Source organism: Monodon monoceros, unplaced genomic scaffold, assembly GCF_005190385.1.
Source record: "Monodon monoceros isolate NGI ecotype Baffin Bay Population unplaced genomic scaffold, NGI_Narwhal_1 Super_Scaffold_15, whole genome shotgun sequence".
NCBI classification, from domain to species: domain Eukaryota; kingdom Metazoa; phylum Chordata; class Mammalia; order Artiodactyla; family Monodontidae; genus Monodon; species Monodon monoceros.
Genome location: NW_021703771.1, coordinates 34,871,461 through 34,895,848, shown reverse-complemented (window position 1 = coordinate 34,895,848; position 24,388 = coordinate 34,871,461).

Below are 24,388 nucleotides of genomic sequence, written 5' to 3'. Positions count from 1 at the left end.
TTAAATAAACCAACTTCTTCTGTCCACCAAATAGCAGGGAAGCAGACCAGGGATATCTAGCAGGGACGATCAGGTAAAAGCACTGCTGGGCATATCGTCTCAGATGGGTGTGAGGTAGCTGCTGTGAAATTGAGGAAGATTATGCAGAAGCCAGCGACTAACAGAGGAGAGTGGTAGGCTTAAATCTCATGACCAGAGGAGAGCTCTGGTTGTGCTTACTTTTACACGGAACTGACTGGAAGCAAATAGATTAGAAAGCTATTAGGTTTGGGGGAAATTGCATTGCCAGAGCAAGCAGTGATGGGATGGGCCTGGACATTTTGTGATGTTTCAATACCTAGCACAACTCATGGCTTTCCCAGCCTGCACCAGCAGGAATTGCACTAAGACCTGTGCAGCTCCCCAGCAAAGTATATGCTCCAACACCCGATTCAGATGGGGCCATAGATGAAAATGAACAACAACATCTCTAGAGCAGAAGTTGGCCGTCTATGGCTCTCAGGCTAAATTGAATCTGTGACCTATTTTTATGGCCTTACTTTTTAAATTATTTATTTTAATATAAAAGTAAATTGCATTTAATGGGATATTACTTTTCCACAGGTACTGCTATCTTCTGTTTAGTTTTATTTTAAATTTTTATTTACTTTTTCCAGATTTATTGAGGTGTAATTGGCAAAATTGTAATATATTTAAAGTGTACAACATGTACATATACATTGTAAAATGGGTACCACCATTAGGTTAATTAACACATCTATTACTTCACATAGTCATTTTTTTTCTTTTTGGTGAGAATGCTTAAGATCTGCACTCCTGGCAGGTTTCAAGTATATAATACAGAATTTTTTTAAATTGAAGTATAGTTGATTTACAATATTGTGTTAGTTTCAGGTATACAGTGAAGTGTTTTGGATATATATTATATATATTCTTTTTCACATTCTTTTCCATTATAGGTTATTAGAAGATATTGAATATAGTTCCTTGTGCTATACAGTAAATCCTTGTTGTTTATCTATTTTATATATAGTCATGTGTATCTGTTAAACCCATACTCCTAATAGTCACCATGCTGTATATTAGATCCTCAGAACTTATTCATCTTATAACTGAAAGTTTGGGTACAATCTTGATCAACATCTCCTTATTTCCCCCATTCCCCAGCCCCTGGCAACCACCATTTTACTCTCTGTTTCTGTGAGTTTGACTTTTTTTTTTTTTAAAGATTCCACATGTAAGTGATACCATACAGTTTTTGTCTTTCTATGTCTGGTTTATTTCACTTAGCATAATGCCCTCCAGGTTCATCCATGTTGTCAAAAATGACAGGATTTCCTTCTTTGTAAAGACTGAATGATATTCCATTGTGTGTGTGTAAACACACACATGCACACACACAATCACATTTTCTTATCCATTAATCCATTGACAGACCCTCTGGTAGTTTTCATACTTTGGCTGTTGCGAATAATGCTGCAGTGAACATGGAGTGCAGATACCTCTTTGAGAGAGTGATTTAATTTCTTCTGGATAAATACCCTGTACTGTAGTGGGATTGCTGGATCATATGGTAGTTGTATCTTTAATTTTTTGAGGAACAGTATTAAAAAAATACTGTTTTCCATAACGGCTGTACCAATTTATATTCCCACCTGTTTTATGCTTTTAAAGAACTGTAAAATTTTAAAAATAATGACGAAAAAGAAAAATATGCAACAGACACCATATGTAGTCCACAAATCCTAAAATATTTACTTTATGGCCCTGTAAAGAAAAAAGTTTTGACAATCTGTGTCCTAAAGGGCAAAGCTGAGAACCTTGGAGAATGGCGAAGAGGCTTTACTCCTAAAGACCAAAGCCAAGCATAGTCACATGGACTGATTAAGGACTTATTTCACTGTGTTGCAGAGAGGATTTACAGTTTCTATCTAGGAGGATTTCTAGTTGCCCTGATTGGTGATTTCCTACATTCTTCCCCTTTCCATAAGAAAGTGACTATTGTGATCTTCCGATCCTTGCTTTCCATTTGCTTATTATGTGTTGGGAAGCAGTAACTTGTTAATTCGTTCATAGGTCATTAGACTTTGAGGAATCACATTTAGACATTATGAGAAGGACAGCACTTCACCCCAAGATCCGATGAACTGGCTGTGAACTGGCTGTGATGCCAAATGGACTGTGGGTTGCCCTTCTTGGGCAGGTGGCGGGGTGAGTGTATTCTATATGTGGGAAGAAGGATGAACATGGTTACTTGGTTGGCCAGAGGGGACACTGAATGCATTTAGTGTCCATTCTAGACACTTGCTTTTATAAACAGAACTTTGTGTTTTTGCTGGACACATGGTTGCACAGATAGACTACTTTTCCCAGCCTCCCTTGCAGCTACAGACAGCTAGGTGACTAAGTTAGAGACTATGGGATATGAGTGAAAGTGACAGTAGAACTTTGAGCTCATCACTTAATAGAGTTCCTTGCTGTGGACTTCCGTTTTCTCCTTCCCACTGGCTGAAAAATGGCAAAGACTGGAGTAACCATGGACTTTATGAGTTAAGATGATGGAGTTGCCCTGTTAACCTTGGACCCTTACCTATGGACTCCTAGGAGAGAGAAATAAACAATTTTATTTAAGCCCCTATATTTTGAGGTCTCTATACTATAGAAGCTCAGTCTGTATCCTCACTAATATAATGATGAAATCTTACTAATCTCAAATATTATCTCATCCATGAAGCTTTTATAATATTCCCAACTCAAAGTAATCTCTGTCTTTTGATCTCCAGTAGCACTTTGTTCTTTTCTCACAGCACTTGTTACACTTTATTTTATGGTCATTTTTATAGCCTTTCTCAGTAACGAGATTCTAAGCTCTTTGGGAGGTATGGGAGGAGGGAAAGGCAATATGTAACCCATATAGTAGACTTTTAGGTTCACACACAGGGCCTGATATATAAAAGTTATTAAATATTTGCTTAATTGAATTGACTCTTTAATCATTTTCTAAGCACTATGTGTTCACTAGCTGAATGGATATGGGAAATAGTGAGCTGATGAACCCAAGGCAGAAATCTTTCAAATAAGATGATATGAATAGTAATGCATGTTTTCTATGTATATATATAATTTTTTCCCCTTGGTGATATCTTATCAGTGATGGACAACTGATGTATTTGTTGAACATTTTGTCTTCCTAAATAAATTACATTTCCATGAGTATCCTTTAATAGAAAGGCCATGGTATCAAATTATAATTGTGGATTACACAATAAAAGTTTTCTTTTGCAACAAAGGAATATCTTATTTGGGGCTTGTATTAAAACAAGCAGTGTGGTCTAGTGATTATGAACTTGGAATTTGGTATCAAATAATTCTCAGTTTGGATTCTGACTTCGTCAGTTATTAGTTGTGTGACTTTAGGTGGGAAACTTAACCTTTCTAAACCTGTTTCCTTATCTGTAAAATGAGCAAAACAGCACCTACTTTATAAGGTTTATAATAATTAAACAAATCTATATAAAGCAATTTTTAATTATTTTGAAGTCACAGATATTATTTCAGCCATAAGTATTTCAGTATGTATTTCTAAAAGATAAGGACTCTTGCCTAAATACAACTGTAAGACCCTTATCACAGTCCCCAAAATTGACAGAAAAATTCTTCAAATTATCAAATGTCTTCTCAGAGTTAAAATTTCATATTATCTCATAAAATGTCATTTTTATAGTTTGTTTTGAAGAAAAGTTACCAACTGTATATAATGAAAATTGCCAAATAGGTAATTTACAAAAGCTTTATTAGTTCTTTTAAAATTTCAGTCTCTCAAAGTGAATACATTATTTCTTTGTATTTGTGAAATGAAATATTCTGCATCTTCTTCTCTTAGTATCTTGGGTTATGACAGTTCATCAAGATGTGTAGTAAGTTTCCTGTCATAGATCACAACAGAGACTCAGTGCTGAAATCCCTCCACATAGTTTCTGTCTGTTTAAATAATTTAGCTGTTGCCTGCTGCATATGTGGCTTCATCATTTCTCATCATCTTTAAAGATGGCATTGTAAGATATTGTTAGTTCCTCATGGCATACTTCTACTATTGGTAAGATTAAGGTTTGAAATGATTATCAAGAGAATGGATTACATTTTGCATTTTCTACCTTTACCCTGATTTTATTCCTTCCCTCTGGGGGCATGTTCTGGGCACCTACTTCACCCATAGTTCAGAGGTAAGCTCTGGGGTAGGGAATATACAGGAAACAGAAGATATCGCCTCTTCTTACTAGAAGTTATCTCCTAGCTGGGGAGGAAACATACATATAGGAAATGACATAAAACCAATAAAAGCATCACACTCATAACTGTAAATGCAAAGGACAGAGTTCATAAGTTCTGATAGGGTGCAGAAACCCTGGAGAGATCAGAATCAGGTGAACTTAACTGAAGAAGGCTTATGGAATAGGTGATCTTGAATTCAGTTTGGAGGGAGCTGATAAACATGAATTTGAGTTGAATGAAAAAGGAATTCTAGATGAGAGGAAAGAAACAGAAGCAGAAATAAGAGTTCATTAGTGGGGATTGACTTTAACATGAATGGGGCTTGGCTTAATGAGTTTTTATTGCATTGGTTTGATGCTAACATAGAATGTTAAGGAAAACACGAGCCATGAATGGATATGACTTCTGCAAATTTAAAAAACCATCATTTCACTATTATAGAGCTTTTCAAACGGCTCTGACTGTAGGAATTATTACTGTGTAGACATAGATGTTCTGTAGGCAAGGATGAGGCAGGCATAATAGCCTCTAAAATGAAGCAGGGACAGCATATGGGGAAACATATGGGTGTAGCATGGAGGAAACCGACTTGGGCGTCAGTTTAAAAAACAAATTCCAACCTATGTGTGCCAGTTGGTAGATGATAGAATTTTCTTTACTCATCCTGGAAGTACACAACAGTGATGGAATCACGGACATGTTGGGCTCTGGGTGTGACTGTAATTCAAATGGAGGCAAAGAAAAAAATAAGTTACTCTGTGTATGAAGAGTTAATGATTATGATTCTAATTTATGTTTCCTATTATTTATATTTTTCCTTCTTTCATTCAACAAATATGCACTAATTATTGGGCTCCACTAGTCAGTTGCATTTGTGTGAGATTTCAGTCTGAAGGAAGCAATATGGAAGAAGAAGTTTGTATGCATCCACTTTTCTGGCCAAGGAGGAAGCAAAGGCATTGGGGTTTTGCAGACAGTGGTGGCTGCAGGACAGTCTCTGGTCATCAGTGGCATTGGTCTTGGAGGTAGTTCCTTGTGGTCGACTTGAGTTCTTGGCAGGAATCCAGACTGTAGTGCATGGTGCTCCTTAGAGGCTATGGCCAGAACAGCCCTTGCCTGAGACTGTTCTTAAAGTCTGGTTTGGGATCTGTTTCTGGAAGCTTTGGCCTCAAGTCTGGTTCTTCAGCCCTTCTAAAGATTCTTTCAGCCATTCACTAATCTTTTAATAAACTCCTTTTCTATCTTATTCACCAGTTAACTTCCAACTAGGAATTCTGCATCTAGGAATTCTAGGTAGGAGAAAGAGGGGAGAGAGTTTCAGGAAGGAGGTGCAGTCCTTTAAAGATGGTTAAAAGTGTTAACCCTGTTACGGAGGCAGAGGCCAGACAGCCAAGTCTTGAAGAGCAAAATGTTTTGAAGAGAGGCTTCAAATAAGACAGAAGTTTCTGGAAGAGAGAAGTTAAGGAAAGGTTGAACATTTAAGGAGGCAGGGCTACTAGATCCAACAAGGACTGTTGGGGAGGCCCACGGGGAAATCCTTGCAAGGAGTCACATCAGAGAGAATGGAAAAGTTTTCTTTCTTTTTTCTTTCTTTTTTATTTCCCTCTCCCTCTCTCTCTCTCTTTCCATCCCTCCCTCTCTCCCTTCCTCTCTTTCTTTCTTTCTTTCTTTTTTTTTTTCCTTCCCTAAAGAAGCCTGGGTAAGAGAAGAAATTGGTTGAAGATGCAGATAAATCTTAATAATGAAAAAGAGAAATGGAGGAAACACAGTAACAGGGGAGGTAGGGGGATCTGCAGAATGGGTCGTTTTGAGGGCTTGTAGGGAAAGAAATTTTGGACACTTGCACTATGGGGAAGATAATCGAAAGTTAAATAGAAATGAATAAAACATTGCTGAGTTGCAGCATGCTGTAACTGAGGTTCTGGAGTCTGAATGCGAAGCCTTAGAATTATCGAACATCCCTAAGAAGTCTGGCGAGGGGTGGGAGCTGGGCAGGGATCTGACGTCCTGGTGGGGTCCACTTGCGGTGTGAGATTGATGATGCTCGTTAAGGGGAAGGATAAGGGAGTAAAAGCCATGCTGAATATCTTCTGTGTTCCAGAAATTATGTATTTTTCTCCCCCACCCTCTCTTCTCGAATATATTAACCTATGATATCTTAATATTCCCTCTGCTCATTTATCCAGTTTTTATCCTTTCTCTCTTTTTCTCACAGCCTCCTCCATGTCACCTTGTGTCATTTCTCATCGTCACTTCATGATATATTTGCCGTAGGCTCCTGCTGCTTCTCCTTCTCTTACTATTTCAGTACCTGTTTCCTGTGCCTTCTCACTGAAGTTTATTTTATTTTTCTCTTCTGTTTTCTCTGAGTTTTACTTTTTTGTCTTTATCAGTTTGTATACTTCATATCTTATTTCTCGAGCTTCCTGATTCTTCTAGTCTTTATCCTCTGACCTTTAATTTTCTTTTTCTTAAAAAAAAAAATCAATTCCTTCTTCCCTTTTCTCTCCTCCTCATTTCAGCCTCTGTCTTGGCCTTTCTCCCCACTTTCCCAAGGGACTTGGGGTCCTTATTTTCCAATTCTCTTGGCTATTTCCCACTCATTCTTTTCTAAGCTGCTTTTTAGCCTCCAGACTGGTTTTATTTCCAGCTCAACTCAACCTGGTACAATAGTACTCCTAGCCCAGGTAGATCACACATGAATAAGGACCTCTCCCTGATAACAGGGCTGTTCAGGGTCAGACATGGGGGAAGAAACAACAGCAATAAACGACAACACATCGTGACTCAATATTCAATGCCTCTGCTAGGTTTTTAAGTTCTTCCATGCTTTGGCCATGCTCAGTATCTCCAACAGTCTTCCAGAAATCAAACCTCCTTTAGTCAAATGAATCCCATGAATCCCAAATCCTAAATTCTTGCTGTTGCTCATATTGTTTCTTCGCTTGGAATATTCATTTTTCTTCTCTCTTTCAGAGCTTCAAGACATTGCCTTGCATGACTATTCTAGTTTTCCACTGATCTTTCTTTTCTTTGAATTTCTATAGCATTGGATGTACCAAGCAATTTAACTCTAATCACATAGTGTCTTAAATATTTTCCTGTGTGTTAGTTTGCTTTGACCAATTGTAGAGGAAGCTCTGAGAATGGAGCATATATCATTTAATTCTGTATTATCCACAGCATCTAGAATGGTTCTGAGTACATAGTAGGCTTTTTTGAATATTTAATTTTCTTGCTTTTAAAAATTATTACCCTTATACAGCATAATTCACATTACATTTTTAAAGCCTACTTACAATATAAATTTTGCTCTCAGATTAAATGACCAAGGGGCATGCTATCATTTATTCCATGCACCAACGATCTGTGCAACATCTCCTCCGGTGTCTTCCTGAGCTGGCAGGAGCCAGCCATTCATTTAAATTGGCAGCAGACATGGAAATGAATTTGTGTGCTGTCTTACTTGGTAATAAAACTTAAAGTGCAGTGTAATTTGTGATGGTTTGAAGCGGTAATGCAGTTTTGGCAAGTGTGCTATATCTCTACAAGACTCACTGTTAGAAGATTTTCAAGTCAGCAGGTTATAGACACTCCTCCTAAAAACAATTGATTAAAACTACCTCCATCTGGACTTGGCCCAGTCCTTATTGGCAGTAACTAAAGCACAGGTTACATTTTTGCTTGAAGTTTTCAGACCAACTTGGCCTTTTTATACAGTGCTTTTTCTGGTCTATTTTTTTATCACCAGATATAATACTTCTCTTAATTTAAGAGATACAAGATAATAAAAAGTGTGTCCAATTCAAGTTGAATTCAGAATTGAAGCAGCAAAGGAAATAATCTGTAACCCAAGGAAAAAAAATGGTGGGAGTAAGAGCATGAAATCTCTCCAACTTTCTCTACAGCAATAATCCTCACATTCTTGGTTATGTAAATGTGAAGCAGTTGGATGTCAGTATGCTAGATTTGATAGCTTTTCAATAGCTAGCTCTATCTGAAAATTTTAAACCAGGGAAGTAAATATTTCTACATACAACGTCCTCCGATCTAGAATTTATTTCACAAGAGTGAGTTTTAAAAAAAATGAATTCTGACTTTATATTTATTCCTTGGTTCTAATAAAGGTTTTTCTTAAGTAATCCCTAGGTTTTCTATTATGTTGGACCTAATGATCATTCTTAAAGTGATGTATGTCTTCAGAATTGCAAACCAAGTTTACTAGAATTCATCTTTTCTTGCTGGATAAAGTATATTAAGCTCCCATGACACATTCATGTGTTCATCAAAACGGATTGATTTATTAGCCACCTGCCTAGTAGTAACTCCCAGTGACAGAGTAGTTCTGCTGGAAGTCTCTTCTGGGAGGTTTACCAAAGAGAGCACACAAATCTTACTTCATTTAATTGGACTCCTATAAACAGCTGTCATTATATTTCCAAGGGATTTGCTTTATCTGGGAGTCTAAGAAGTCATCATTTTCATTTAGAAAAAGAACTTGGTCAACACTTTCTTTCCTCCCAGTTGTTGAGCTACTTTCCTGGTTTATCTCCTCAGCCTCTTTCCTGCCAAAGCCCTTAACACCCTCATCCTCTGAACCAACTGTTGCACCCAGCCTGCAGAGCTCCAAATGCTGAACAATCCAACCATCTTGGGTCACCCTTCCTTCCCGCTCATTGCTGAAGAAAATTAGATCACCACTCAGATTGGTGCAACTTTAAACATTCCTACTGAAAACACCTAGAATCGTGCTGTGAGCCAGAAATTATTTATGCAATCCTTGAGCAGCTTCATCCATAGCCAAACTCAATTCCTTCCTTACCATCTATAAGGACAAGTAGTCCTTCCACAAATGCTCTTCCATTATCTCATGCTCTACATTCTCCTCTCCCTCTTCTCCCTAAGACCATGTCTTTTCAATTAATTCCTGTCTCTGGTCTTTCTGAAACCTTCCGTTCTCCCTCTCCACTGACTGACTTGCTTCAGTATGAGCAAGTCACTCTTGCCCATGCCCACAGTGGTCAATAAGCCTATTCACAAACAGTGATAGTTCCTGTCCATTCACATCATATGGTTGTATTTCCTTGTTCCCTTTGAAGTTATGTATGGCCATATGATTAGCTTTGGCTAATAACAGGTGATGAGTTTCACTAATGGCTGGAAGCTCCTAAGGCCAAGGTGATAAAGCCTCCACTTTCTGGGCCCTCAAGTGACTGTAATAAACATAGAAGCACTGAACAGGAGAAATACAGCTTCAGATTTTTTGGGTTGTTTATTACTGCAGCATAACTTCACCTATCTTGACAGACACAGTTTTCCTTCTTAATAACCTTTCTGAGACTCTGCTTACATTCTCTTATACTACATTTATTCTTCCTTTAACAACTAAGAAACTCTATTAACTTTTCCCCATCTGTGTGATTCCTTCCCTCTGTTAAATATTTTCTGACCCTCTCACTTCATCACGACTATTCTTGTTAAACTTGCCCATGACCTCTTTATTTTTGGATGCAGTGGACTGATTTTATTATCTTACTTGACCTCGAGTAGCATGTAACACTGTTGACCTTGTGAAACTTTTCACTTCTCATTCTCTTCTTTCTTTTGCCTCAATGTTTTGCTTTTTATTTGGCCTCTTTCCTACCATTTGCTGCTCAAATATTGGTGTTCCTCAGTATTTAGCTTTCCCCCCCTTTAATCTCTCTTATACGTTCCATCAGTTACTGCTTATTCAGTCATGATTCCAAACCTACATGTAATAAAGATAATATTATACAATATTAAACTAAGACATTTTGATTTTTACCATTAAGTCATGAACTTGCCTCTGCCATTTTGATTATGCTGAAGCCATTCTTTGATAATGAAAGAGAGTCACTCTTATATAGGCATCCTCTCCAAATTATTTCCAGTTGTGAGTGGTGAGATAGTCTACTTTCCTGTGGCCTGTCAGGAAAAAAAATTGTGTTTGTATGAAAATGGGCTTGAAAGTCAAGTAATACGTAGAAAGGTGGTTTTGCTAAATTTCTTTACGATTCCATTTAAATGTTAAACCTAAAGGAATCAAATCATTAATTTCTCCCCTTGGTGTAGTTAAAAAAAAAAAAATTCTTAAAGCTTAGGCAGGAGGCTGGGCCAGGAAGGAGGATCATAAGAAGTTTTTTGTTTTGTTTTCTGTTTCTTTCTTTCTATTTTTTTTACCTTTTCTGCTCCTGGGGACTTGTTAAGCAAAGAATAGCAAAAGGGAGGAAGTAAACAAGGTTATCAGATGTGTGTTTTGGTCTCCTCACCTCAGGCTTTAAATAAAAGAGAACACCAACCAGGGCAGACAGGCTTACTCCATCCCTGTTAGGAGCTTTAGGAGAAGACTGCCATGTAAGGTAGACCTCCAACAACAGGTTCATGGTCTCAGCATAGGCAGGCAGAGCCCTGTGATGGAGCAGGGGGGAAAGTCTTTTTTGTCCTGCTAAACCTCCCTTGGTGTAAGCACTTTGTTGAGAGCTGGGGCCTGCCCTGGAGCTGTTGCTGTGGGTCCACAGCAGAGACTAGGAGTGGATCACTCTGGACCTGAAGGGCTGGATGGAGAACAGGGATGTGACTTAGAGGCATCTACAGTCATGAAGTAACAAGGAGACTATGTCAGCAGGGAGGGAACCACCAGGCTGTGACTAAAGCAAGAGATGGACCAGACAAGAAACGGATTGCAGAAATTACAGATGTCAACAGAAGGTATAAGTGTACAGAACTTGGTCAACCATACCTGAGAGGACAGTTGACTGACCTTTTGATGTCAAGACCATGAAGATCCAGAGAATGCCATATGGATTTGAAGACCCCTTCACTTTCCTGCCATGAAGTCATATGAACACTCCATTCCCACATCCATGATGTCATAGTAAATGGGTTATGGGAGGGGCAACTGGAAATAAGAGAGTCTAGGCAGGTATCTGAAGGAATAATTAAATTAGTTGTCGGAAAACACTTGAAATCAGGCGGGTCATTTAGTCTCTCCCACAGCTCCCCTTAGTAAATGAGACTTGTGAATAAGGTCAGTTGAAATACACGCCAAATAAGAAAACTGCATTTTATATGCTCATTCAAGTTGTAATGTGAATTAAATTTATGATCCCTGCGTGCACGCACACACACACACACAATTCAACTATTTTTAGCTGGAAGTCTCATCGTCATCTCACGTTCCAGGGTCTCCCAAATCCTGAAAACCTGCCCTATTTCAGCAATTCTCCTGTCTTGGTCAGTGGCTTTACAAAACATAGAAACCGAACCAAGGACCTGTTAGTCTTCTGTAACCTCTCTCCTACTCACTTTTCCTACTCCCTAGTCACCCATTCTATAAATCCAATCTCATAGCCATCTCTGATTTTATCATGCTCACTATAGAGAGATAATGATGTTTACATCAATAGAACTAAGCAAATAGACACTCACTGTTTCTTCCCAGAGATGGAACTGGTGACCAGTATTTTGCAGAAAGTGTTAGAGGGTTAGAAGGGGTTAGATCTCCCTAAGATTCACACCATGAAGAACAGGAAAAACTAGACCTTTAAAGATACATATGTAATAAAAGTATAAAAATGTGATGCATACATATCATACACACCGAATTCTAGGTAGTGGCTAACTCTGAGGATGGAGGTTAGGGAGCCACAAGATTCTGGTTCTTAACCAACAAGAGAAAATTGATGTGGAGCGATATTAGCCTATGTTAAATCTAGAAAAGATTGTCATTATATTAGCTAATGTATAATTCATTATGTCAGAATATTTCACAAATAAATATATTAAAATACTAATTTTGAATATTGGCAGCCATAAAGATAATTACCTACAATCGTTTTTTTTTAATTTATTTTTATTTTTTGTGGTACGCGGGCCTCTCACTGGTGTGGCCTCTCCCGTTGCGGAGCACAGGCTCAGCGGCCATGGCTCACGGGCCCAGCCGCTCTGTGGCATGTGGGATATTCCCGGACCAGGGCACGAACCCGTGTCCCCTGCATCGGCAGGCGGACTCTCAACCATACCTACAATTATTTTTAAACAACAGTTTTGATACTTACCACAACATTTGGCAGGCAGGTGCTAAATAAAAATTTGTAGCATGAATAAAGAAACAAGACTTTTGGGCTTCCCTGGTGGCACAGTGGTTGAGAATCTGCCTGCCAATGCAGGGGACACGGGTTCAAGCCCTGCTCTGGGAAGATCCCACATGCCACGGAGCACCTAAGCCCATGAACCACAACTACTGAACCTGTGCTCTAGAGCCCACGAGCCACAACTACTGAGCCCACGCACTGCATCTGCCGAAGCCCGCACACTCTAGAGCCTGTGCTCCGCAACAAGAGAAGCCCTTGCACCACAACGAAGAGTAGCCCCCGCTTGCCGAGTAGAGAAAGCCTGCGCGCGGCAACAAAGACCCAACACAGCCAAAAATAATAAATAAATAAAAATAAATAAATTTATAAAAAGAAACAAGGCCTTCATAGCATGCGAGTGGTGTGGGATTAAGGAAAGGGAGTTGCCTTTCTTAAGGCAGTTTGATATTGTTAAAGAACAAAATTCAACTGAATACATTTTGAAGATTTTATTGGCTTTACTAGTTGATTCATGAATCAGGCAGCATCCCATCTACCAAACTGAGAAAAGCTCTGAAGAACTGTACAAAATCAATCCCTCTGTTTCCTTTTTAATGTCCTAAATAGAAGAATTCCTCCAGGTACTGACATAGCTGTTTGATCCAGGTGGACCCAAATGAGAATGCCACCAGCTTTGACTTGCAAGAGAGCCAAGTGGGTAGGTAGCTTCTGTGACAGAATAAAGCCTCAATAGGACAAGTTCCTTTCTGGGTGTCCCACAGGTCACACAAGTATTTCAGAGGTCGAATTGCTCTTTCATATCCTGAGGATGCAATAACCATAGGTGTGAGCTTACTTGCTTTCCTATCTCCTCAGCAGTGTACCAAGTCCATTACAATTTAGATAGTTAAATTCCTGAAATCAAAAGAAGAAATTCATCAGTCCTTAAAACCAGCCTAAGATCCTGTTTCTTCAACCATATTCAAATTGAAAGCCCTTCTGAAATGCAGAAAAAGCAGAGATTCGATTCTTATTTAGGTTGATAGTCTTGGTGCCTAGGACAGGACTTGACTGAGTTTTCAATACACAGTGGTTTAAACGAATATGGGGACAGAGTGTGGGTAGGAATATACCAATATCAGAGTACGGGAAGAGAGTAGAATAGGCAGTTTCCCCTCTGCAAATGGATGCAGAAACTGAGAGCTTTATATTGGGCTAATAAGCAAGCACGTGTATTCAGGGAATAAAATAGACATTGGTGAGATTCCAGATAATAGGTGAAAATATTTGCTGAGTTCTGCCTCATGCATGGCTTACAGTTATTGACCTCTAAACAATCATCTAGTATTCATTAATCTCAAGATCATAATGATGCACACATAATGGTTATACATGTGGAGAGTTCCCCAAACACCCGAAAGTTCTTTTGATCTTGTTTATTTAAACAAATCTATTACTCCATCCTCTACACTTTCCGTTGAAAATAGAATACTATAGTATCTATCATTTCCTCAGTGGTCCTGGAAGAATTAAGAACGACGAGAGATCATTTTAAGTTAAGACGGAAAAAAATACTTGCAAGCAAGCACCAAAAGACTAACAGTGGTTGTGGGTTAGAATCATATGCATTTCGCCATCTATTGTTACAATCTGAATAACGTATTACTTTAAAGTAATACGTTATTTTAATAATGAGAGAAGTAAATGTATTAAAAAACCCTCCAATAAGGTCCTAATCAGGGCTCCTGACTGTAGCTCTCATGGCATATTTTCTACAGCTATACAGTCTGCTCCATGGGGAAGTCCACCGAGCTCACACATGGTAGCATAAATCTGCTTTTGAAAGAGGGGAGGACTTGTTGAACTGGTTCCTCCCACAGAGAACCACTAGCTATTCTATATCATTCTGGTCTGCCATGTGCCCAGAAGTATATTATTAGAACTTGCTGTTTTAGGAAAGCGCTTATTTACGGACCAGACCTAACTTTACCTTAACTGTGCAACTGCAGGCTGGATTGGGGTTTATTAATACATTCTTCTCCTGGCCTGGCCTCTTTGCACCCTGTTGGAGGCCCACAGTTGTTCATGACAACACACAGTAGAAAGATGTGGAGCTTGAAAAGTCATCCAACTATCCCCATAGCCATAAAATGCTCAAAATAGAAGAATTTTATTAATATAATTTTATTTATGATGATAAAATTAATTGATTTTTTATGATTTTGCGTCACAAAAGTTAATATTATTCATACCCACCCCTACAGAGAGCTCTTAAATATGGCCCTTTATGTAAATTGTGTCCAGTAAGTTCATCAGCATGTCAGTGGGAATAATCATTCATATTGGAAAAATTCTCACCTCCATTTCAGACAAGCGGTCACAGGTTCACCCTGAGAAACAGCCTGGGCAATTTGTAATGAAATCATAATTTTAACAAGCACCCTTTTTATAGACAAAAGACAAGTTTAATGTGTCGACAGGAGCCTGAACAGTGCCCTTGAGAGGCATGCATTTGAGAATCAGAATGCTGAGGAATCCGCGATTAACTACTGAATATGTAAATTATGTTCTCTCTTGTACCACCTGTAATGACTGCCAACTCATATTAATGAGCTGGTGATACAGTAAGAAACAACGGTGCCCTTTCAAAGCCATAGGTGGTAGCGGCAAGCTGATTTATGATCTAAGGCTTATCTTTCTCCATTATCTGCATCACTTGACAAGCGTCCCCTTCCCCCTCCCCTCCTGTGTTTCATATCCAATACCTAAGCTGCTGGGACTTCTTTTCCTCCACACCGACAGCACCATTTGCTTCTTTGCAAAAGTACTGTCCCAGCCCAGTGATCCAGAAGTTGAACTCAGTCATTCTGCACAATAAAGATTACAGCTCCTGGCCCGGGTCCTATCTCAAAGCTTTCTAGCCCAGTCGTCAGCGGTCGAGCCTCAGACGCGTCTTCATTCAGCCGCGGTCTGTGCACTTGTTAGGTGCCAAGATAAACCTGGAGCAGGAGGTGCTCCGATGGCCAAACAGAACAGCTTGCGGTTTTTTGTTTTTTGTTTTTTTTTCGCGGTACGCGGTCCTCTCACTGTTGTGGCCCCTCCCGTTGCGGAGCACAGGGTCCGGACGCGCAGGCTCAGCGGCCATGGCTCACGGGCCCAGCCGCTCCGCGGCACGTGGGATCTTCCCGGACCGGGACACGAACCCATGTCCCCCGCATCGGCCGGCGGACGCTCAACCACTGCGCCACCAGGGAAGCCCAGCTTAAGGTTTTTGACGAAACCTAGATTGCTGTGGCTTTTTATTCTTAAAAAAATTACAAGCATTGCATCCTCACATTTCCATCAGGCATATCTATGGCGGACCAAGGAGTCGTAGTTTAGCTACAGTGTCAATGAGAAACTGACCCCCGAGGAGGAGGGCTTTGTTTGGCGCGTCCAGGCACCTGCTGCGTTCCTAAACCCAAGCCCCTTTTCATCTTCTTTGTTCTCTTTCAGGCGGGAATTTTCAAAAGACTAACCCAGTACTCAGCCTCATGTATACCGTATGTCCCCTAATTCCACAGATTCAACTTTGTTTTGGCATTACAGGGTTTGGATTAAATGAGAATATAAGGTTTAGCGCCAAACCACACCTTCTGGCCCTTCTTTGATTAGTTTAGCTGGTGCCCTAGCTCAGCAGCGGGATGTGAAGTTAGCAGCGCCACCAGCCAGGGAAGCACCGCTCCGGCCGGCTCCCCTTTCTCCGACGGGCTCTCATTTGTATTCCAGGGCCGTACTGAACAAGGATGCTACAAAACGGTTCTATCAGTCCGCAGGCAAATAAGCCTTAAAGGAAATCTTTCAGCACAGACCCAAAGTGCTTTATTGTCAGCATGCCTTTTAGGCAAATAACAATAGTGCTTTTGTTAAAGATGCATTCCCTGAGATTCTTAATGTTCCACTGGAAAAAATGTAGCCCTTCCTGACGGTCGAGTAGGGTCTTGTTTTATCATTATGTTTAGATGGAGCACTGAGTAAATGGAGGGGAAGGTGGCTTCTGCCTGGTAAAACAGGAGTGCTCTGTGAAGTGTTTCATCCTGTCCTGAGGCAGTACTGGTCCAGAGCTGCGTCTGCAGTTTCAGGTTGCTTTATTGGAAGACTCTCACTTACCTCCTCTTAGAGACCTCTGGTAGCAGGGGGTTAATTCCACAAGCTTCTTTGGTCACTTGTTTAGTTACCTTCCTCTTCAGAGTAGGCCAGAAGTCAGCTAAGGGCTGAGAAGAGGTCAGGGTGGGCAAAATTAGAAAAAAAAGAAAAAGAAACATAGGGTCCTTAGTCACCCATGTCATATCATTTTTGTTTCAGTCACATAGCTCATGGAGAAACTTAGGGTGTTTGCTGATGACCAACAAGACCATCAATGCAGTTAGTTATCCCCAAAGGCAGTGAGGTCCTAAACTATCCACACCCCTACGCACGTTTGTTTGTTTTTTTTAATTTGAGAAATTTCAAGTCACTTAGCACATTGAACTGCAGATTTAGATGTTCACTTGTGACTGAACTAATTTAAAAAATTTAAAATGTAACCACTTTATTGATGTATAACTGACACAAAAAGCTGTACATATTTAATGTTATAACTCAGTGAGTTTGGGAATGAGTATACATCCATGAAATCATCACCACCATCAAGGCCATAGACATTTTCATCATCTTCCAAAGTTTCCTCCTGCACCCTTTATTATTATTAATTATTATTATTATTATTTATGTATGTGTGTGTTAAGAACACAACATCTACACTATTAGGAAATTTTAAGAATACAGTATAGTATTGTTAGCTATAGGCACTATGCTGTATAGTAAATCTCAAGAACTTATTTACCTTGTATGACTAAAACTTTGGCCTTTACCTCTCCATTTGCCCCTCCCCACAGCCCCGAGCAACCACCAGTCTACTCTCTGCTTCTGTGAGCCTGACTATTTTAGAATTCATACAGTATTTGTCTTTCTGTGTCTGGCATATTTCACTTAGCAGAACGTCTTCCAGGTCTATCCATGTTGTCACAATGGCAAGATTTCCTTCTTTTTTAAGGCCGAATAATTCCATTGTAAGTATATACGATGTTTTCTTTATATTTATTTATGTATTTTAGCAGTTATTCTTATTTGTTTCATTTTGTTTGTAAAAGTGGGGGGAATGTCATAAGATTGCTCTTGGATAAATGAGTTTTTTTAATACAATATTTTCTTCATCCATTTGTCTGGTGATGGACATTTAGGATTTTCCCATATATTGGCTATTGTGAAGAATACTGAAATGGACATGGGAGTGAAAACATCCCTCTGAGATTCTCATTACAATTCCTTTGTATAAATACCCAGAAGTGAGAGATTTCTGGGTCATATGGTAGTTCTGTTTTAATTTTTTGAGGAACCTCCATACTGTTTTCCATAGGGCCGTTCTAATTTACATTCCCTTCAACAGTATGCCAGGGTTCCCTTTGCTTCTTATTCTTGCCAATGCTTGTTATTTTTCCTTTTGTTTTGATTTTGCCATCCTAAGAGGTGTGAGGTGATATCTCATTGTGGTTTTGGTTTTCATTCCCCTGATGCTCAGTGACGTCTGTTAGCTTTTCATATACCTGTTGGCCATTAGTATGTCTTTTTTGGAGAAAGTGACTGAACTAAATCATAATCATTTCTGATTTCCCTTGCAACCTTTCAGGTGTGAAGTCCTTTAAAGGGAGAGATGTTATCTATACAGACACCTAAAGAGTTAATATTTTCAACTTTGTTTAAGGACAGCGACAAATGTCCATGACCTGTAGTGTTAATTCAGCAATTTAACAAGCAGTTTAGCAGTTATTGAGTTCCTTTTCTGCACCAGCCACTGGTCTCGAAGCTTGATGTATAAGAGTAAATAGAGGAGGTTCCTGTTCTTATTGAACTTAACATTTTGGTAATGACACATCATTCTGATGAAAGCAGGAATCTGAGCTGATTTATTTAGCAGATGCAGAAGCAGAGCTCATTCCTTGGGTTCCTGTCTTCTCAAGACTTTTCTGTTTTCTTTTAATTATTGTGAAATGACTAGCTTTGTTGAGGAGCTATGCAGTACTGTTGGACAATCTGAAGATTCTTGAAACTGTCCAGGTGTGTTCTTTGTGCATCTGCTGAATTTGAGCCCACACTTGACTTGACTTTTCTTTTTTTTTTTTTTTTTTTGCGGTACGCGGGCCTCCTCACTGCTGTGGCCTCTCCCGTTGCGGAGCGCAGGCCCAGCGGCCATGGCCCACGGGCCCAGCCGCTCCGCGGCACGCGGGATCCTTCCGGACCGGGGCACGAACCCGCGTCCCCTGCACTGGCAGGAGGACCCCCAACCACTGCGCCACCAGGGAAGCCCCTTGACTTTTCTTTTTGAGGATAAAAGTTATTGGGGGAAAACACTCATCTAGCATTATCCATTAAATATTATTTTTTCAAGCACTGAATAGTTGAATATCTTCATTGCTTTTTCCCCTTTACAGTCTTCAAAATTCAACCTCAGACAGGCTTTTTCTAGTACTAAAAATGATCTGATTCAGAGTTATTTGACAATCAAAGCTACGTGTTATCTCTCAGCTGATTATCTGTATTTTGTGGCAAATCTTACCTTCTATTTTATTATAGCTAAACCTATTTTAGATAAGTATTGCTTTAATAGACTCTTTAAATTCAATATTCATTGTATACATTGAAGTAATTTGCTTCCCCAATTTTTCTTTTGAATTGTTATCTGTCTCTTCTTTCCATCTTTTCCTCCACCTTTAATCTCAATCTCACCAGAAGTTCTGTAGCAGAAATGAGATAGAGTGAAGGAAAGTCAGTATAAGAGAAAGGAGACTATGCCAACATCTTGTGTCACATATCATGAGTGGTAAGGCAGGGGAAGAAATATATTTCAGAGAGTATCAAGGTGGAGGAACCAGATCATTTCCTTGTATTTTCAAAATTGAGTTTTCACAGTGTGACACCATTTGTTGTTGTTCTGGCTCTTGTTTGTTTTGTCTCAGTTAATAGAATACCAAATTAATATTCAAATGTAACACATCCAAAGTCTAACATGAATTATTTTAGTACTATCTATTCTTTAGATCATTCACCCTTTGATGAATCCTATAAATGTGAAAAACAAATTCACTGTGTGGTACTGTAGCCATGAACAGGCAGATGCCCATTAAATCCATTAAATAATGCATCTGCGGAAACTGAGCCACAGAGAGATTAAGTGAGTTACTTGTTCAAGACACAGAACTAGTGAGTGGCAGAGTGGAGATCTGAACCAAGTTTTCTGGCTTCAGTGCCTGTGCTTCTGAGGTCTACTAAATACTGTCTCTGAAGTACTGGAAACTTTTAACTATGTGCTTTAAAGTGTTTTGGAAACACCTGGGGAGTTTGTAAAAATGCAAATTTCTGGGTCCCCTTCCCATGGTTTCTGATTCAGTTGGCATGGAATAGGTATCAGGAAGCTATTTTTAGCAACAGTTCTAAATGATTCTGACGGGCATGGTCCATGGATCATTCTTTGAAAGCACTGGTTTATAGTAATGGGGAAAAGAATGGTAGAGCTGTTAAAGGCAAAGGCTCAGAAATTGAATAGTTTATTTGGGCTGGTGTCCTGACTCCTCTAGCTTTGGGCACACTGCTTAAACTCACTTTTCTAACTTCTGCAAGGGAGGGTGGGGATAATGGGTTTTTATGAAGATTTAGTCCCTTAATCCATTTAAAATGCTAAGTATAGTGCTAGCAAATAGTAAGCTCTCAATTTGTGTTTGTTTTTATTAGTGCAGCATGGGCAACGCTTAATTAATTCAAATGTGTATGTAGATACCACAAAAAATATAACAGAAATGTTTTCTTCCTTGATCCCAAAAGAAAAGAGGATGTCTGACTTTCATTTATTTCTAACATTCCTTTATTTTTTCCCCCCAACTTTAAAATCATTTCCCTCAAGTTTTCAACTTTAGCTTTTAGGTTCCTGACTTTCTCTCTCCATCTGAAAGATCACTAATCTGTTTTTCTGCCTTTTGTATCTCCTGCTGAGTTAACCTGATTGTGTAACATTAAATTGGGTCAGTTGGGGGGAAAAAGGTGGGGGTGAGAGAAGATAAAAGGCTTTTCCAGAAATCCGAGATTAAATTTTCACCAATTGGTGGAAGTGTCATCCAGGTCTTATTTCTCTGTGTCTTCTTTTGTGCTGGTGTGGTTACATGACATAAAGGTGAATTATTTAAGTAATGCTATTTTACTCCTCTTTGCATAATCACCATTCCTTCACTTCTTTCCAATGATGACAGAGAAGCCCCTCAGAGAATATTCAGAAGCCTTTGTAGTAGAAGGGAACTGAAAATGAACCAATACCTCTTGATAAAAGAAGTACTGACTGAACTGCATGGGGAGGACATGGATTTTATCTTTAAATATTCCAATATTTTTCTAGTCATCAACTAGGAAAGCCAAAAACTATATCAGGTAGTTGGAAATTTAGTCTCCCCCATTAAGATGAAAGAATGAAGAAATTCAAAACAGAACATGAACAGGGAGCACTGCCGTGTGGCCCCATCACATAATCCTGATGGGTCCACTGAGTTCTTGACCATGTAAGTATGACCCCTTGAGTTGAGGAAGAGATATGTCAGGATGGATCAGGACATGAGAGGAAGGGAATATTGTCTTATTCAAGGTACTATCTGGAGCTGCTAAGAAGATATGTGAGTTCCCAACCTAGTTGTAGCAACCTCAGTTCAGATTGCAGGATCCCAAGATTACCTGGTTTCTATTTGTCCTTTCAGCAACATTCTGGAGAGTCAAGCCTTTCTCACTCTTTTATGAGGTCAGATTGTTTCTCAAAGCCAGGTGAGTGATGTAGTAATGTTGCCTATCTTAAAATTCTTGTGAAGGAAGAAGAAAGTGTTGAAAACTTCCCTAACTATTCTCATTTCCTATTATGACCATGTCTAGATGCTGTTACCTTTCAGTTTTTAAGAAAGCAAAAGAAATGCTGTGAATTGATTTGCCCTGTCTCAACAGTTTGACTTAATCCCTGTTACTATTCACAGTCATAGGTTTATTAAGCAGTCCTGAAGTGAGCTGAACAAATATTTATCATATGCTATTTAAACATGAGAAATGTGACATATAAAAAACAGGAGCACAGAATAGTCTAAGTCCTTTGTGCATTTTTTAATTGGATTTTTGGTTTTCCTTTTGTTGTTGAGTTGTAGCTGTTCTTTATGTATTCTAGCTATTAACTCATTTTCAGATATATGGTTTGCAGATATTTTCTCCCATTCCATAGGTTGCCTTTCACTCTATTGACTGTTTCTTTTGCTGCACATAAGTTTTAAAGTTTTATATAGTCCAGTTTGTCAATTTTTGCTTTTGTTGCCTGTGCTTTTGGGGTCATATCCAAGAAAATATTGCCAAATCGTGTGTCGTGAAGCTATTCTCCTATGTGTTCTTCTAGGAGTTTTAAAATTTTAGGTCTTACGTTTATGTCTTTAATCTATTTGAGTTAATTTTTGCACATGGTGTGAGGTAAGGGTACAACGCCATACTGTTACATGTAGATATCCAGTTTTCCCAACATTTACTGAAGAACCTGTCCTTTCTCCATCATGTAGCCTTGGCATTCTTATGGAAGATCATTTGACCATATGCATGAAGGTTTATTTTTGGGTTCTCTATTCTGTTCCATTGGTCTGTATGTCTAGCTTTATGCCACTACCATACTGTTTGGGTTACCTTAGATGCTATGGACTAAATGTCTGTGTGTCCCCCACCCCCCCAAATTCATTTGTTGAAGCCTTAACCCCCAATGTGATTATGTTTGTATATAAGTCCTGTGAGGAAGTCATAAAGGTCTGTGAGGGGGTGATACAGATAAAAGTGGGGTCCTAATATGATAGAGCTGTTATTGGAGGAGGTCATTGAGAGGATGTGACCACTGATTGATCCGAGAATAGGACTCAGGCAATTGGAGGCTCCTCACCCCCTCCTGCATCCCTGGAATGTAACTTCTCCCCACATTTCCCACAGTGGGAGCTGTTTTCAAGGACTCAGCCTTGAGAGAGTACGGTGTTGTTGAGACCATCTGGAATGAATATGTGACTGAACCCCATTAAGGGCTCTATATAGACTTTTAAGATTCTGGTGGGTGGGTGTGGAGATTTAATAGTCTTACAGCTGCCCAAGAAAAGCCTAGTATGTAAGTTGTCTCATTTATTAAACTTGAAACCTGCCAATCTGGAGCAGCCTGCCTCTTTCTTCAGTCTCTTCTTGCCCTTCATGTATGGGGGCCAGTTTTAGATTTTACCCTGGAAGCTCCGGGGGTTTTGACCCAACAGCTGGTGCTCTTAGAAGAAGAATAAGCGACCCTAGAGCTTTTTCTCTCCACAAGTGCACAAAGAGGTCACATGCGCATGCGTGGAGGTGGCTGCCGTACGCAAACCACAAAGATCTCTTACCAGGAATTGAAGAGGCTGGCACCGACTTCTCAACCTCCAGAACCATGAGATATAAATTTCTTGTTTAAGTTACCCAGTCTGTGGTATTTTATTATAGCACCCGAAACAAACTAAGACAGTAACTTTGTAATATGTTTTGAAACAAGGAAGTGTGAGACCTCCAGCTTTGTCTTTTTTCTTGAAACGGTTCAGGTTATTCAGGGTCCTTAGAGCTTCCAGATGAATTTGAATAGTTTTTTTCCTATTTCTGCAACAAATGCCATTGGCATTTGATAGAGATTGCACGGATTGCACTGGTATGCTTTGGGTACTATGGACATTTTAATAATAGTAAGTTCTCCAGTGCTTGAATAAGGATGTCTTTCCATTTATTTGTGTCTTCTTTAATTTCTTTCAGCAATGTTTTATGTTTTTCAGTGTATAAATCATCCACCTCTTTGATTAAGTTTATTTCTAAGTATTTTATTCTTTTGATGCTATTATAAATGGGGTTGTTTTCTTAATTTTCTTGTTTGGGTTGTTGTTAGTGTATAGAATGCAACTGATTTTTGTGTGTTGATTTTGTATCCTGCAACTTTGCTGAATTGGTTTTTAAAATTCTTATGGGTATTTTTGTGTGTGTGTGTGTGTAATCTTTAGCGTTTTCTATATATATATGATACATATATATCATATATATGTATCATATATACATACATATATATATACACATATATGTATATGATCATGTATATATATATATATACATATATATATATATGATCATGTCCTCTGTGAACAGAGATCATTTGACTTCTTCATTTCCAACTTGGATGCCTTTTATTTATTTTTTTCTTGCCAAATGCCCTGGCTAGGACTTCCAGTCCTAAGTTAAATAGAAGTAGTGCAAGTAGGTATCCTTGTCTTGTTTCTGATCTTAGAGGAAAACCTTTCAGTTTTTCACCATTGAATACGATCTTTGCTGTGGGCTTTTTATTTATGGCCTTTATTACATAGGGGCAATTTCCTTCTATTCCTAGTTGAATGTTTTTATCATGACAGGGTGCAGTGTCACTGATTTTGAACATGGAGGAAGGGGGCAGTGAGCCAAGGAATGTAAGCGGCCTCCAGAAGCTGAAAAAAGGAAGGAAAGGGTTTTTCTATAGTGCCTTTAGAAAGGAATGCAGCCCTGGGCTAAAACATTTATTTCAGCCTAGTGAGACCCATGTCGAACCTCTGACCTACTGAACTGTTGATAATGAATTTGTGTTGTTTTAAGCCACCTGTTTTGGGGTAGTTTGTTAACATCAGCCATAGAAGACTAATACATTATGCCTATCTCCATATTGGGAGTTTTTCTGCATATTGGAAGACTTATGTAAAGTTAGTGATCTCTGTACATTGGGCTTTAGAGTTTGCAAAGCACCATATGTATCCATCCACCTATCATTTGTTCAGCCAGATGATGTTTAATCTTGCCTACTATGATCTTTTGTAGGCTTTAGGGAAATTAAGTGAATGAAATAGTAATTATTCCTGTTGGATACTTTGAGGTGG